The sequence below is a fragment of the Protopterus annectens genome, chromosome 11.part0, assembly GCF_019279795.1.
Source record: "Protopterus annectens isolate FY-2018-M chromosome 11.part0, PAN1.0, whole genome shotgun sequence".
Taxonomy (NCBI): Eukaryota; Metazoa; Chordata; order Ceratodontiformes; family Protopteridae; genus Protopterus; species Protopterus annectens.
Window position 1 is genome coordinate 260,048,307 of NC_056745.1, and position 15,603 is coordinate 260,063,909.

Consider the following 15,603-nt stretch of genomic DNA (forward strand, 5'->3'; position numbering starts at 1 on the left):
GCTTGCCCTGATCCCCCCTCTGGGGGAATCTCTGATCCATGCTTGGCCCCCAGTCTTCTTTATGCTTATCCCCCTCTCCCCTAATTCCCAAAGTCTTCCAGAAACTCACAGGTTGAAGTGCAAAGTCATCCTCAATGCCCCATTCTGGCCTCGACACGTTTGGTTTCCTTTCCTGTGGTCTCACTTCATGTGTCCGCCTTGGACTCTCAATCCCCTTCTGGATCTTCTGTCCTACCCTTCTGGCTCTCAACATCCAGATGTCCTCAGCCTGAAGCTTACTGCTTGGTTACTCCACTTCCAATGATGGCAAGAACTCCTGGACTATCCTCCCCTGTTTGGAAGATTCTGATTGCATTGCTTAAGGCTTCTAACAGGAAAATTTATTCTAGTAAATTTTTATTTATTTATTTTTTTATTTTACATTTGTTGACCGGGCTGGTCTAACTGGATATATGTCCATTTTCAGTAGAGGCCCGGGGAGAAAAGCTCCAATATAGGCAATAGTATCTTAGCATACAATATATACAATAGAAGGAAGTTACATTATATTATTTTAGATTAGGCAAAAAAATTGTGTACAGAATTACCTGGAAAAAGAAAAAAAATTGGATAACATATAATAAAAAAGATAAAGAATACAAATAATTATTTTAAATCAGATGCCTGGTTACAGGCATACAATCTTATGCTTACATACAGTACAGTAGAGGGCGAGTTCTTTTAGAGAAGTAAGTCTTGAAACAGTGCAGAGAGGAAGTCTCTTTTAATACTAGGAAGTGGTTAGCATTCTAGTTACAATTGATAGGCATAATAAAACAACAGAGCAGAAAAGTAAAGGGAGTGGGAGATAGGGAAATAGATTTTAGGGTTAGAGCAGGGACATAGCCAGTGTGTTTTGAGATATTCTTTAAGATATTTTTGAAGAGTAATGTGGAAGAAAGTGATGATAGTTCTTTAGGAAGCTGGTTCCAAGTTTTTTCCACTGTGTTGGAGAATAGTGAGTCCCCAGCCTTGTTTTTAGATTTAGTAGAGGAGACTAGAAGTTATTAGAGCATAGTGTTGCCAGATTTTTATCTAGGGTAACCAGACTAGTGAGGATTGGAGTATTTTTAGGGTGGTTAAGAATATTTTGGGTAATAGTTATTGAGAAAGTAGTTGGTTCTGTAGGTCTAGCCATCCTAGCTTTTTAAGGTTGTGATAGTGATGGGTTCTAAAAGGGGAGCCGGTGGCAAATCTGGCAGTATTATTACAGCTGGTTGCAAGTTTGCTAAGGTTGTTTTTAGATAGGTTAGTGTAAATGGCAAAGGCATAAAACAGGGTAGTGATAAGGTGGGTTTGGGCAATGGTAGTTTTAGCTAATGGTGTGAGGAAGGGTTTGATTCTATAAAGGGAGCCTAGTTTTCTGTTGACTGATTTTATAGTAGTATTAATATGATCATCATAGCTAAGGCTGTGGTCTGTTGTAATTCCTAAGAGTCGGGTTGTAGTGTCTGGGGATATGGTAGTTCCATTGTTAGAAGTTACTGTGAAGTGACATTGTGGAGACCTTTAGTTAGGAGCAAAAAGCAATAATTTAGTTTTTTTGGAGTTTAGGAGGAGGCAATGTTGCATGAACCAATTTTCAACAGTGTGAAGTACAGTTTGGGTGAGGGTCTGGAGTGAGGAAACAGAATTGGCAGAGCATATTAAAGTTGAATCATCTGCATAGTGTATGCAGGTGGCTTGCGGAATTTTACAGTTAAGATCATTAATAAAGATTGAAAAGAGAAGAGGGCCTAATATGGAGCCTTGAGGTACTCCAATGTTGACAGGGAGGGGTGTGGATAAATTATTATCCCAGAGAACATCTTGAAGTCTGTTATCTAAGTATGATTTAAACCAAAGTATTACCTGTGGGTCAAGAGATGGGATTTTAGTATATCAATACGTAGGTGATGGTTAACCATGTTGAAGGCTTTTGACAGGTCAATAAATAGTGCAGAGGAAAGAGAGTTATTATTTCGATGTTTCTTAATACAGTCAGAAAAGGATAGCAAGGCAGTGGTTGTACTATGGTGAGGCCTAAAGCCATGCTGACAGTTAGCAAGTAAATTATTAGAGAGAAGGTGGATGAGTAGCTGTCGGATACATTTTTCCATTATTTTTGCTATTGGAGAGAGTAAGGCTATTGGTCGGTTAGAAAGTTAGAAATCTCTGTAGAGGAACCACGCTTATGCAGAGGGATGATGTGTTAGACTTTCCAGATGGAGGGGATTGTTCCTTCTGTAATTGTTCTATTTATAAGGATATAGGATAGGCAATGGCTTTAGATGCAATTTGTAGGTATTCAGCTGGTAGACGGTCAGCTGAAGGGGTACATGGTTTGAGTTTTTGAAGGAGGGAGCAGATGAGGGATGTTGGTACTGGCTGAAGATGAAGTGAAGGAGCTGGGCTATTAATACTGATTGATAGGTTAGTGCTAACAGGGGGTAGTGTATTTGCTAGAGTTTGAATAGCTTCGGTGAAGTAGTCGTTGAAGGCGTTAGCAATATGCTTAGGGTTATCCTGGGTTATACCTGATGGGGTGGGAGTTTTGGAGTGCCCTGGCTGAAGCAGTTTGTTAATTACTTACTTACTTATGCCCGTCACCCTTGACAGGGTATGGGCCACCACTTGTCCTGGGCCAACTGTTCTATTTGGTTCCATGTGTAGCCTCTAAGCTTAGCATCTGCCTCAAAGTCTCCTCTTCCTCTCTTCCCTGAGGATTTCTTGTAATGTTGTTTGCTGGTTCAATCAAAGTTGGTTGGTCCTTTAATAGTGTCTGGCCATTGAACAGCTATTTGTAAATGTCTGAAGTTTTTTAGTGGTGGTCTTGTTTAACCCCCAGGTCTCTGCCCCATACAGCAGTACTGACTTCACGTTAGAGTTAAACAGCCTTATCTTGTTGATCAAGGATCAAGGATAGTTCTCTTGTTTTCCAGACCCTATTTAACTGTATGAAGGCTGCTCTTGCTTTTCCTATCCTTGCCCTGACATCAGCTTCTGATCCGCCCTGCTTGTCAATTATGCTGCCAAGGTAAGTTTGTTAATGCCTGACCAGAATTTTTGTGGTTTATGCTGGTGGGTTTGTTGTAGGTGAAGGTAGAATTTTTTTTTGTGTAGCAGAATTTCTTTTTTAGTGGTATTTCATAACTGCTTAAAGTAAAGATGGTCTTCTGGGTTTTTAGAAGCTCTCCATTTGGCCCATATTTTATTACGTAGGGGGATCTTTTGTCTAGTTTCTTTATTAAGCCATGGAGCAGTTTTGGTCCGTATTCTGGTAGAGCAAGAGGGGGTATGGCAATCAAGGATTTGTAGGAATTTTGTATTGAAGTAAGATACTGCTTCTTCTAGTTGAAGATGATGAAGTGGTGACCAGTCCCATGCATTAATTTCATTTACGAAGTTTACTGGATTAAAGTGTTTTTTTGAGCGTGAGGTTTTGAAAAGATTTGGATTGGGGCTATGGATTTTTTGTTTAAATGGTAGAGAGTGGTCACTGATGAAGGGTACCTGGTTTATAAGTATCGGGGTGACTATAAGAATCCAGTCTAGGGGGCTTTCTTTATTACTTGGTTTATGGATTCTACTAGGGATGGTCATAATTTGGGAAAAGCCATATAGATTAATGTGGGAGGTAGGATTAGGTGAGCTGCAGGTAACCCAGTCTATATTAAAGTCACCTAGTACTATGGTTTCCTGAGGTAGGTGAGTGGAGAGGCAACTGAGGATATTTTCCAGAGTGTTAATATTATTTCCAGGGGGCAGATAGGAGCAAATTATGTAGATAGATTTACAGTTGTTGATTTGTAGTTTGACACTAAGGATTTCCGCATTGGTATTTGAGGGTAGGTACGCATTAAAGGTTGTAACTTGAAGTTCGGATTTGTAGAGGATGGCTACTCCCCCACCCATTTTTGTCATCTGATCACATCTCAAAATGTTATATTCAGGTGGGGTAATTTCCTGGTCCTGAGTAGTAGGTTTTAGCCAAGTTTCTGTAATACAGAGGATGTCAAATTAGTGTATTTCTAAGAATGCATGAAGGTGGGTTATTTTATTGTTTATACTACGGATATTAAGATGGGCTATCAGGAGGGAGTTAGAGGGTCTTGTTTGGGTATGGGCATTGGATGTTGGGTTCTGTGGTTCCTTGGTGATTTTATTTATAGGGCCAGGGTTTGGATGAATGTCACCATCTAATATGGGGTGTTGTTGAGGTCTTTGTATAATCTTTATGATTTTATAGTAGTTATTTAGGTTTTTTTTGCCTTGGAAATAGATAATGTGGGCAGATCTTTGATATTTTGGAAGTATATAGGTGGAAGTAGAGGTTATGTTTTTGTGGTTGAGGGAGTTTACCTGAGAAACTGATTGTGTTTGCTGGTGGGTAAGGTGAAGTTCACTAAGTAAAGAATGTTCATAGATGGTTAGAGTGTAGGGAATAGTGAAACTAGGATAGTTGTGAGTAGTAGGTGTGTGTAAGTAGTTTTCTGCATTTGGGACATGAGGATGTGGATAAGAGATGGAATAGATTGAGGGAGGGAGTATGCTATAAGGTATAGTATAGGAAGTAGTAGGAGAGAAAGGTAGAACAACAGTGTGTAGGTTAATAAGTATAGTTCAAGTGGAGAAGGTAGAGTGAGGTAATATAAGGTGTAAAGTAGCTTTAAGGTGTAGGAGGAAGTAGAGATGGGGTATCTTATGGGAAGGAGTTAGTGGTTGGTTGATGGGGAAGGGGTGTGGTTTAAGGAGTATAAGTTTAGGTGCACTGGGGGTAGGGGAGCAGAGTGATCCCGCAGGGCAAATGGAGTGGGTTAGAGCAAGTAAAGATAGAGGAGCAAAAAAAAATAAGTATCAGCAATAGGGATCCAATAATGAAGGTAAGTGGGTAGGTAATGAATACTATAAGGGAACACAGAAACTAGGTTAACAAGGTGAAAAAAAGAGTTTGAGATATAGCAAGGAGGGAGTGGATATATAAAAGTAAGGGGGGTTGGGGTAGGTATGTATTTTAAAAATGAAAAGTACAGTCAGCGTTAGGTACTGAGGCCATTGGAGAAATATTATCTTTCTAGGTATGTAGTATGAAGGTGCTGCCACCTAGTGGTAGAAATTGGTAAAAAAAGGATTTCAAGCAGAAGAGATATATAGGTCTTAGGTGGAACTAAGTGGTTTGAAGGGTTTAGTGATTGGAGGGGGGGCAGTAGCAAACGGTCTGTGGTAGGCTGCATAAAGAGCGCACACTCGGGAGGGCATACAAGCACAATAAATGGGTAATAATAGTAGCTAAATAATGAGTTTAGAGGTAATTCCTTTGGCTACATACATTCATACACAGTTTGTTATAGGGAGTCCTCCTAAATGGAAGATACTTTCAATTTGGGAACGACAGCATCATTTAGATCCTTTCACAGTGCCTCTCCCAGCTATTCTAGATTTCTTGGCTCATATTTTTCATGGTAGAACTAGCTTCTTCACAGTCAAGGTGCAGTTGGCAGCCATCTCAGATTTCCGTATTGGTAAGGATTCTACCTCGTTGGCATCCTTAAAAATATGTAAGGCTTTTATGAGGGGTGCCTTTCTACTTCGGCCACCAGTCATGGATCCTGCGCCCCTTGGGATCTCACTTTGGCATTACAAGGTCTGGATGTTCTTCGTGTTTCACTGTTGCAGTCATTACATCTGGGTTATCTGCTTGCAGGTAACCCTCAGTCGGCCTGATTAACAAAGTCTTGGGTCCTGCATCGGATGCTGTCGATTCTTCCATGATGTCAGGTCGTCAGGGGTATAAAACATGCAGCCGACATCATTACATCAGTCTTTCTTGCCGTGTGGTGCCCGAAGCAGAAGCAGTTCACAATTGCCGGTCGTCCGGCTCCTGAAATTTTTGTTTTCGAGTTTCAGAACTGAAGTCTTCAACTAAAAGCTAAGTACCTCGTTGGGGAAACTTTTTCTTGCTCTAAACCGATGTCAGTAAAAGTAAATAATTGCATTTCTTGTGGAAAGCAAATACCTCATAAAGATTTTCATTCGTACTGTATTCCTTGCCTAGGCCCTGACCACGACGTACCTCACTGTCGGTTTTCTGCCTTATTTAAACCACGAACTATCCACCGTCTGTATATTTGCGCTTCTAAATTTTTTGGTGCTCAGTTCAATTATCCTGATATGTCTTCGGTAAGCCATCCCGACTACCGACATTCTGAAGAAATACAAATATAAAGACAGAGACAGGCCACCCAGTTCGCTGGTACTCAGTGAGGCGCTTTTGCACCCTCTGATACCCGCTACTTCAGATTTGCAGGCCACTACTGAGACCCATTCAGTGTCCGGTATGCTGCAAGATGCTTCAACTGTGGAACCTGCGGATGTCTCTACCTTGGATGGGTCCGGAGCAGTTGTGCAGGCACCTGCTTCTGAGGGTGTATTCAGGCCTACTGACTTGCATATTAAACCAGCGCCATTTTCTTCTTCAAGGCCTAAAACTTGAACCATGCCTAGAAAACTGACGCCCAGACCACATGGTCAGGCCTCTATGCCTAAAGAACAAATGATAAGAATGACTGAAGACCTTATTACTTTAATCAGGGGAAGCCAACCTTCCCCCTCTAAGAGACCTAGGACTGAGTTTGCTTATGATACTTTTGGCCAGGATTCTGAAATTTCTGTTTCCTCTGATGACCAGGATTTACCCTTATCTACCTATGAGCATTCTGATTCTGAGGACTCTATTCCCTCTGCTTCCCCCCCAGAGGATTTCTCTTTTGGTGAAACCTTGCATACTCTCAGGATGCTTTTTCGTTGGGAAAGTCAGGATTTCTCTGATTCTAAAAAGAGGCTTAGGGATTTCTGACTTGTGTCCCAGCACAGGACTTTAGCTATACCTCCTGTACTGGACATTGTTGATGATGCCTTTTCGTAATCTAGCATGGCCTCTGACTCTTTACCTCCTGCTTCCAGAAAACCTGATAGATATTGCAGGGTTCCTGACTCTCACAAGTTCCTTTTCAAAAATCCTACTGCGGATCCTGAAACCATTTCACAGGGACCCAAGGGCATTAAAGCTACTACTGCCAAAAATCCTACCCCCTCTGATAGAGACTCCAGGGCGCTGAATAGATGGGGTAAGAAGGTATACACTTCTTCAACTTTGCCATTAGGGCCTTGAATTACCAGTTTCATATGTTAAAGTATCAGCTGCATATTATTGGATTGCTTAAACAGAAAATGATGTTGATTCCTGATTGTGCTGAAAATAAGCATTTACAGGATTGTATGCATTCTGCTGAACAAGTTGGTAAACATACATTGCAATGTGGTTTTGATTCACTAGAGGCATCTTGCAGGGCTGCAGTAACTGGGTCTGTACTTAGAAGGCATACTTGGCTTAAGGAGCAATCCTTGCCAGATCATGTTAAAGTAAAATTACTGGATGCTCCCATAAATCAGGGCCACCTGTTTGGCAACAAGGCAGAAGAAGTACTTAAAAAGATGGAGGAAAAAGCTAAATCTATGCAAACTGCAAACCCAGATCCAGCAGAGCATCTAGGCTTCAGTCCCAGTGGACGCACAGGACTAAACAGTGGGGGGCCTCCACTTCCAAATTTGGGAGTAATAAAACTCCCCCTATGGTAAACTGCCTCAATGACTTCTTTTTAAAACTTCCAAGCACTTCTCAACTGACTGCCCCTTTGGGGGGAAAGATTGCACTTCATTGCAAAGAACTGGGGACTCATTACACAGGACAAATGGGTTTCTAATATAGTGTCCCAAGGATACAGATTTCACTTCCAAACATCACCAACTCCAAGCGGTTGGCCGGATCTACCTCCAAAGAAGTGGGAAGAGGCTCAACAGCAAGTACTCTCTCTCTTAAGCATAGGGGCTATTCATTTGATACCAGAAGAGAAAAAGGGACAAGGTTTCTACTCTAGATTTTTCCTGGTACCCAGAAAAGACACCTATAGGCGTCCTGTCCTGGACCTGCCTACTTTAAGCACCTTTTTGGTGATTCCAAAATTCAAGATGCTGACTCTTCACCAGTTGCTTCCTATGCTAAGCAAAGATGCCTGGTTGGCAACACTAAATTTACAGGAAGCATACCTACACATCCCAATCAGGGAATCTTGCAGAAGATACCTCTGCTTCAAAGCAGGCTACATGCACTATCAGTTCTCTGCACTACCCTTTGGCTTATCTACTGTGCCCAGGGTATTCACAAAGTGCCTAGCTCCAGTCATTGCATTTTGCAGGCAAAGAAATATTTAAATATACCAATACCTGGACAATTGTCTAATTCAGACAGAAAACCAGGACATACTTTTGAATCATCTGGCTTTTGTACAGAGGGTGTTAACTTGTCTGGGATACACCATAAACAAAAATAAATCACACCTGGTACCCTGTCAACAAATTATATTCCTGGGAGCAAGCTTGAATACAACTTCCCAGATGGCTTTCCTCACGCCAGAGAAACAAATTCACTTGACAACCTACTTCAAACAAGTGGTCACAAAAACCCTACTATCTGCAAGGCAAATACTACAAGCCTTCGGATTCATGGTCTCCTGCATTCTTCTAATTCCATATGCAAGACTGCATATGAGAAAACTACAGTGGTATCTAAAAAGCCTATGGTGTCAACATTCTCAGGATCTAGAAGCAATGATTCCTATCATTCCTTGTCTACGCCTAGAGTTCCTTTGGTGGGCAGAGGCCTGCCACCAAAACAAGGGACTACCATTCACACTACCCCCTGCCGTCCAAACCCTAACAACAGATGCATCAGACTATGCATGGGGGGTGCACCTGACAGGGAAGTGCATTCAGGGCAAATGGAACCCAATTCAAATGCACCTTCACATCAGTCATAAAGAAATGTTAGCTGTACTTAATGCTCTGACAGCCTTCAAGGATCACATTCTTCCAGGACAATTAATGGTAAAGGCGTACAACACCACTGTTATGTGATGCATAAACAAGCAGGGGGGTACACATTCTTACCCCCTCTGCAGACTAGCCATGGCATTGTGGAACACAACCTTGAGCTACCAAGTACATTTACAAACTCAATTCCTGACAGCAAAATTAAATACACTGGCAGATGGGCTAAGCAGAACCCTCATGGACCCACATGAGTGGAAACTGGAACCAAGGATTTTCAACATGTTTACAGGCAAATGGGGGAGCCCAGATGTTTGCCTCCCCTAGAACTATCAGTTGGAACAATTTGTGCAAGGACTCCCCAAAGACAAGCTTGGAAAGTGGATGCTCTGTCCTTCAGCTGGAAAAACCTATCAGTTGATGCCTTTCCTCCTCTGCCTGTGCTCTCCAAAACACTACTAAAGATCAAACAAGACAAACCAAGCATGATTTTGATTGCACCAGCCTATCCACACCAACACTGGTACCCCCTCCTGTTCAGTGTGTCACTGTTGGCCCCATGGCACCTGCCTCAGACTTTTACCCTGCTGTCTCAGCAGGAGTATCAGATTCTGCACCCTCAGCTTCAAACACTGAACTTAACAGCCTGGCTAATTACCTAAGCTCTCCTTTACCATCCCTCAGTAAACCAGTGATGGATTTCATTTTAGAGGCAAGGAAGCCTAATACTAGAAAATCATATACTGAAAAATGGAAAAGATTCTGTGCCTGGAACCAATCTCAAGGGATGAGCACAGCAGTGCCCAATTTACCTCAGATTTTACAATACTTGACTAAGATGCTTCACAAGGGCCTGTCTTTTTCTGCAATAAAAATTCACGCCTCAGCCATTTCAGCTCATTATAACACAGAACCTCTCCTCCTCTCTCTTCCACTGCTCAAGCAGTTCCTCAGAGGGACCAAAAATCTAAGACCACCCAGGAGAGCTCCAACTCCAGCTTGGCACCTTAACTTTGTATTGGAGAAACTCACCCTTCCTCCTTTTGAGCCAGCTGCTACTGCAGATTTAAAATTCCTTTCTTGGAAAACAGCTTCTCTTTTAGCCATCACTTCAGCAAGAAGGGTATCTGAATTACAGGCCCTTATGGCAGTGGAGCCTTTCATCATCTTTCATGCAGACAGGGTGTCCCTCAGGACCAATCCCTCTTTCTTGTCAAAGGTGGTATCCAGTGTGGCCCTTAATCAGTCCATTCATTTGCCTACCTTCTTTCATAATCCACAGAACAAAGAGAAATGGATACTGCACTCCTTAGATGTACACAGACAACTTAGATTCTACTTGGACAGGTCTAAACCTCAAAGGAAATCTGAACAACTGCTGGTGGCATTTGCTGCAGGGACAGAAAGGAAGGCTGTTTCAAAGCGAACTATCTCCAAATGGATAGGCCATTGCATTCACTTCTGCTATAAGCACCATGGAAAATCTATCCCACAGGGGATCAGATCCTACTCAAGCAGGGTTGCATCTACCTCTACAGCCTTTCTCAGAGGCGTACCTACCAGGGACATCCTAGAAGCTGCTACCTGGAGTTCTGTACATACTTTCACCAAGCATTACCATTTGCCAATTTTCTCTAAATCCAGAGCTGGCTTTGCCACTGCAGTTTTGCAGGGCCGTATAGCTGGTCGTAATGCTATCTAAATTCCTCCCTCCATCCTTAGCTTTGGAAATTTACCCAAATGTAATGACTGCAACAGTGAAACACGAAGAACTTAGTACAGTTGTGTACACTTACTATAAATGTAGATGTTCGAGTGTATTCCCTGTTGCAGACCTGGTTACCCTCCCTCCAGCCCCCTAACTTCGTTTGGCTATGCCTCCTCTCTCCTTTTCAATGCTTAAAAGCTTTTTGGTGTATTTGCTATTTTGTTTGAGGTATAACCTTGTATATTTATAGATTTAATTGCTTCCCATTAGGGGGGCACCTGACATCTGGGGCAAGAAAAACTGATGTAATGATGTCGGCTGCATGTTTTATACCCCTGACAACCTGACGTCACAGAAGAAGAGACAGCAACTGACCCAGGACCCAAGACTTTGTTAATCAGGCCGAATGAGGGCTACCTGCAAGCAGATAACCCAAATGTAATGACTGCAACAGTGAATACACTCGAACATCTACATTTATGGTAAGTGCACACAACTGTACTTTTCCACTCCCTTTGAACCAGCTGCCACAGTTGATTTGCAATTCTTGTCTTGGAAGACGGACTTCTTAGTGGCTATCTCCTCTGCTAAGAGGGTTTCAGAACTTCATGTTTTAGCTATTAAACCCCTTTATCTGTTTTTTTCACAAGGACAGAGTAACTCTTCACCCTAATCCTTCCTTCATGCCCAAGGTTGCTTCAGAGGTTAACATCAAGCGATTAATCTTCCAGTCTTCTGCAATTTCCAAAACAAGGGAGAATCCAAGCTTCATTACTTGACATTCACAGATAGTTATGTTTTTACTTGGATAGGACAAAAACTTTCAGAAAATCAGACCAACTTTTTGACTCTTTTGATAGTTCCAGATTAGAAAGACCAATCACTAAGGTGACCTTAGCTATTTGGATCTCTAAGTGTATTGCCTTGACTTACTCTAACAAAGGAGTTCCTCTTCCAAATCATGTCAAAGCCCATTCCAATAGGTGTGTATCCACCTCTGTGGCCTTCTGGTCCAGAGAGCCTGGCAATGACATTTGCTCAGCTGCTACATGTTCTTCCTCTCACATCTTCATATCCTGTTACAAATTGGATGTCTGTTCCAGGAGTAGGGCCTCATTTGGCTCTACTGTGCTCCAGATTATCCTTCCATGAGGGCCATCTGGGGGTTATGTAGCTGGGAACTCTGTCCCATAGGTTGAAGACCAAATGAAGACAATAACTTAAGAAGAACTTATGTTCTTACTATAACGTTCCATCTGAGTTGTTGCTTTATTTTTCTTCAGTCTTTCCTATCCTCCTTCCCCCTTCCTCAGGTTTTTGGGAGGTTCTGGCAAAAGTGACTCAGGTCTTTTCCATTACTGTGTCATCCAAGCCCCGAGGTATTCTGTGGATGGTGTGGCTAATGCTTGCCTTTGTTTAGGTGATGGTTTTATTTTCAGCAGTAAACTCAATCTGTGGCGTGGAGGGAGAGTGGGGCATGATGGATAGAAGAGAAGGAGCTCAGCTTTTGGCTCCAAGGCTGGATTATATGGACAAGTTGAATCCGAGACCCTCAGGTTGAAGACAAATGAAGCAACACTTCAGACGGAATGTTAGGGTAAGAACATAACTTTTTAATTCTTTTGCTGCTAAACAATTAATTTCAGTCCTTCAATTTCTGATAAAGATGGGAAGATTATTGATAAATATGGGTAAAAAGTGTATGTTTCTGCAACATTTTCATAATTTTGAATCGTCAGGCTCGTATATTAAGGTTTGGCCAGACTAGTTGTGAAAGTATGAGAATTAACAAAAGTAACAAAGTGCCCAAGGACTGCAACCAGCACCAACCATTAAAACTGTAAGAAAATGTACTTGGAAGCACCACATGAAAGGAGACACCACTTCTGAAGTTACAAAGTTATAAAAACAATCCTTTATTAATGCTTAAAGCGTTAATAAAGGATTGCTTTTATAACATTATAACTTCAGAAGTGGTGTCTCCCTTCATGTGGTGCTTCCAAGAGCATTTTCTTAAAGTTTTAAAAGTAAGAGAAATGTTTTTTTTGCAGCTCTGAAGTAGCTGTCTTCAGTTGGTCTTCAACCTGTGCGTTCCCGGATCCGTCTCAGATCCGACTCGGCCACATATCCAGCATCTGATCCAAGCTCAAAGCTCCTCCCCTTACCCGTAATTCTCCTGTCTCCTTCCTCCCTTCAGATCTCATTTGCCGCTTTACATGTCCGCATCATGATCTGTGCTGTCTGCTGTAAAACTTCTGATAAGTGTTTCTCTTTTTTTTTCTTCTCACTTCTGCTATTTCTCTGCTTTCTATCTCCCCTTTGTGCTTTTTTGTCGGTTTGTTAAAAAAAAAAAAATAATCTCTTTCCTCTTGTGTGTGTGTGTGGACTGTGTGACTGAGAGTGTGCTGGCCACCCCTCCAGGCCAGTATCAGTCACCTCTTCCTCCCATTCCACTTGTAGCCTTAGTGAAGTGAAGATAGATAGGATGATGCGGAAGTTCATCTGCACCCAGATACAAATGGGAGTCTTGCCTGCCCCCTCTCCCTCCAGAGCATGGAGCATGCAGCCCTTTTCACCCCTATTGCTCTTTCTCTGATCCAACCTCTGGTTTTGAAGCCCTTGGATCCAAAGACACTCTGCATCAAAGGGCCAGTGCTGACAGTACCTTGTACCTTGATATCAGCCATGACTTTGAGCAGGTCAGGTCTGAGTAGCTTGGATCCGAGAGGCTCTTGGAGCCATAGCTTCGGTGTTGGATCAGAGGGGTTGGTGTCGGTTCTGAGTGTGTCAGAGCGGAGCCTTCCCTTTTTTATCTCGGTGCCTGGAGGTTCGGCTCTGACTCCCCCGTCGGGTCAGAGGGTGATGGCTTCTCCTATTGTCCTTTCTCAGGATGTCCATTCCCCTTCGACTTTTGATGTGGTGGAGAGGGTTCTCTCAATTTCTTCGAGACCCTTTACTGTCACGTCTTCGGATTCCATCTCGGCTCCCTCTGTTTCTGGCATGGATCTGGCCATTCTGTCATCTCGGGGACAGCCTTCTGCATCTTTGCCTCAGGATGCACCCTCTTGGGATCATCAAGACATTGGTGAGTCCTCCCATGAGATCCCCAGTGGGGAGGTCCCTCACAAACGTACGTGCAAAAGGAGGCACTTAGACTTCCCACCAGAGTTTCTCACCGAAGACGCCGATTTACGGGAAGGGAAAGGTTCCCCATGGTCACCCCCCCAAGGATGTCTCCGAAGGAGACATCATGGAACTCCTTCACCAATGAGGGGGGTGGTCTGCTAAACAAACGACCTCTGATGAATCAGTGTTCCTCAAGGCATTTGCCGCAGGACCCTCTACTTCCTGGGTGTCCCCTCCCACAGATCCCTTGGTGGATTCATTACATCTCGGGGGTAGAAGGAACCAGACATGTTGGAGCCCATTCCCAAACATCTGGACAAGGTTTTGAGCCCCCCTTCAGATAGATCTTACTGGTATAAGGGATCCTTGGTTGATGTCATGGTGGTGGCTGCTGCCACTAGGAAGGAGCTCATTCAGGAGAGCTCTATGGTCCACCCTCCTGACTGAGAGTCAAGGACGATAGACCATTTTGGGAAGCAGATATACGCTTCTGCAACGTTCTCTGCAGGGCGATGAATTACATGGCACATGTGATTCGACTGCAATGAGACGTGGTGATGGAGATCACTGAGTTGACCCCTGGGTCCATGTTGGCGGACAAGAAGGTGTTTTCTACTTGTATGGCCACCCTAAATTCAGTTGCGAATACCTCTATGTGTCTCCTCTCCCATGTGACCAAGGGAATGACTAGAGACGCCGGTACAGGCATTGCCATCAAGCGACATGCCTGGCTCCGGCTCTGTCAGTTTTCAGAACCCTTTAAGGAGTCATTTACCAATCCCCTGTATGATGGTTCCTCTCTTTTTGGGAAGTCAGTACATGACGCATTAGTTTAGTGTGAGAAGGACGGGAAGACTCTGCTGTCAGGATCCACTTAGCGAGGGACCAAGAAGATGTGGTTCGAGAAATCTCAGACCTTTCCCTGGGACACTTAGGACTCACCTTCCCCCAGGGGCAGAGGGGGATTTGATAGATGCCGCCCTAGAGGCAGAGGGGTCTGAGAAATTATGGGTTTCAAGAGCCTTTCTCAGGCAGACCCGCCAAGCAACCCTGAAGGATGCCCAGCTGCTCATCTCTGGAGGCAGTCGGAGACCATCTCTTGCTGCACCTAATGGAGTGGGAGTCCATCACAAAAGATCATTGGGTATTGCAAATTATATCCAGAGGCTATTCAGTCCCCTTTCTAGAACCACCTCCACTTCCCAAACACCTCCCGGATGTCCCACCCATGCACAGGAAGGATGCAGCACTGGAAATCGCAAAGCTGCTAGGAAAACAAGTCATTCAACCCATCCCCCCAGACCACTCCAGATCAGGGATTTATTCCAGGATGTTCTTCGTGTTTCACTGTTGCAGTCATCACATTTGGTTTATCTGCTTGCAGTAGCCCTCAATCGGCCTGATTATCAAAGTTTTTGGTCCTGTGTTGGCTGCTGTCTCATCTTCTATGATGTCAGGTAGTCAGGGGTATAAAGCATGCAGCCAATGCCATTACATCAGTCTTTCTTGCTGTGCGGTACCCGAAGCAGACGCAGTTCACAAGTGCTGGTTGGCCGACTCCTGAAATTTTTGTTTTAGAGTTTCAGAACCGAAGTCTTCAACTAAGCTAAGTACCCTGTTGAGGAACTTTTTTCTTGCTCTAAACAGATGTCAGTAAAAGTTAATTGTATTTCTTGTAGAAAGCAAATACATCATAAAGATTTTCATTTGTACTGCATTCCTTGCTTAGGCCCAGACCACGATGTACCTTGCTGTCGGTTTTGTGCCTTAGTCAAACCTCAAACTATTCATCGTCGGTTCATTTACGCTTCTAAGTATTTTCGTACTCTGTTCAATTATCCAGAAATGGCTTTGGTAAGCCATCC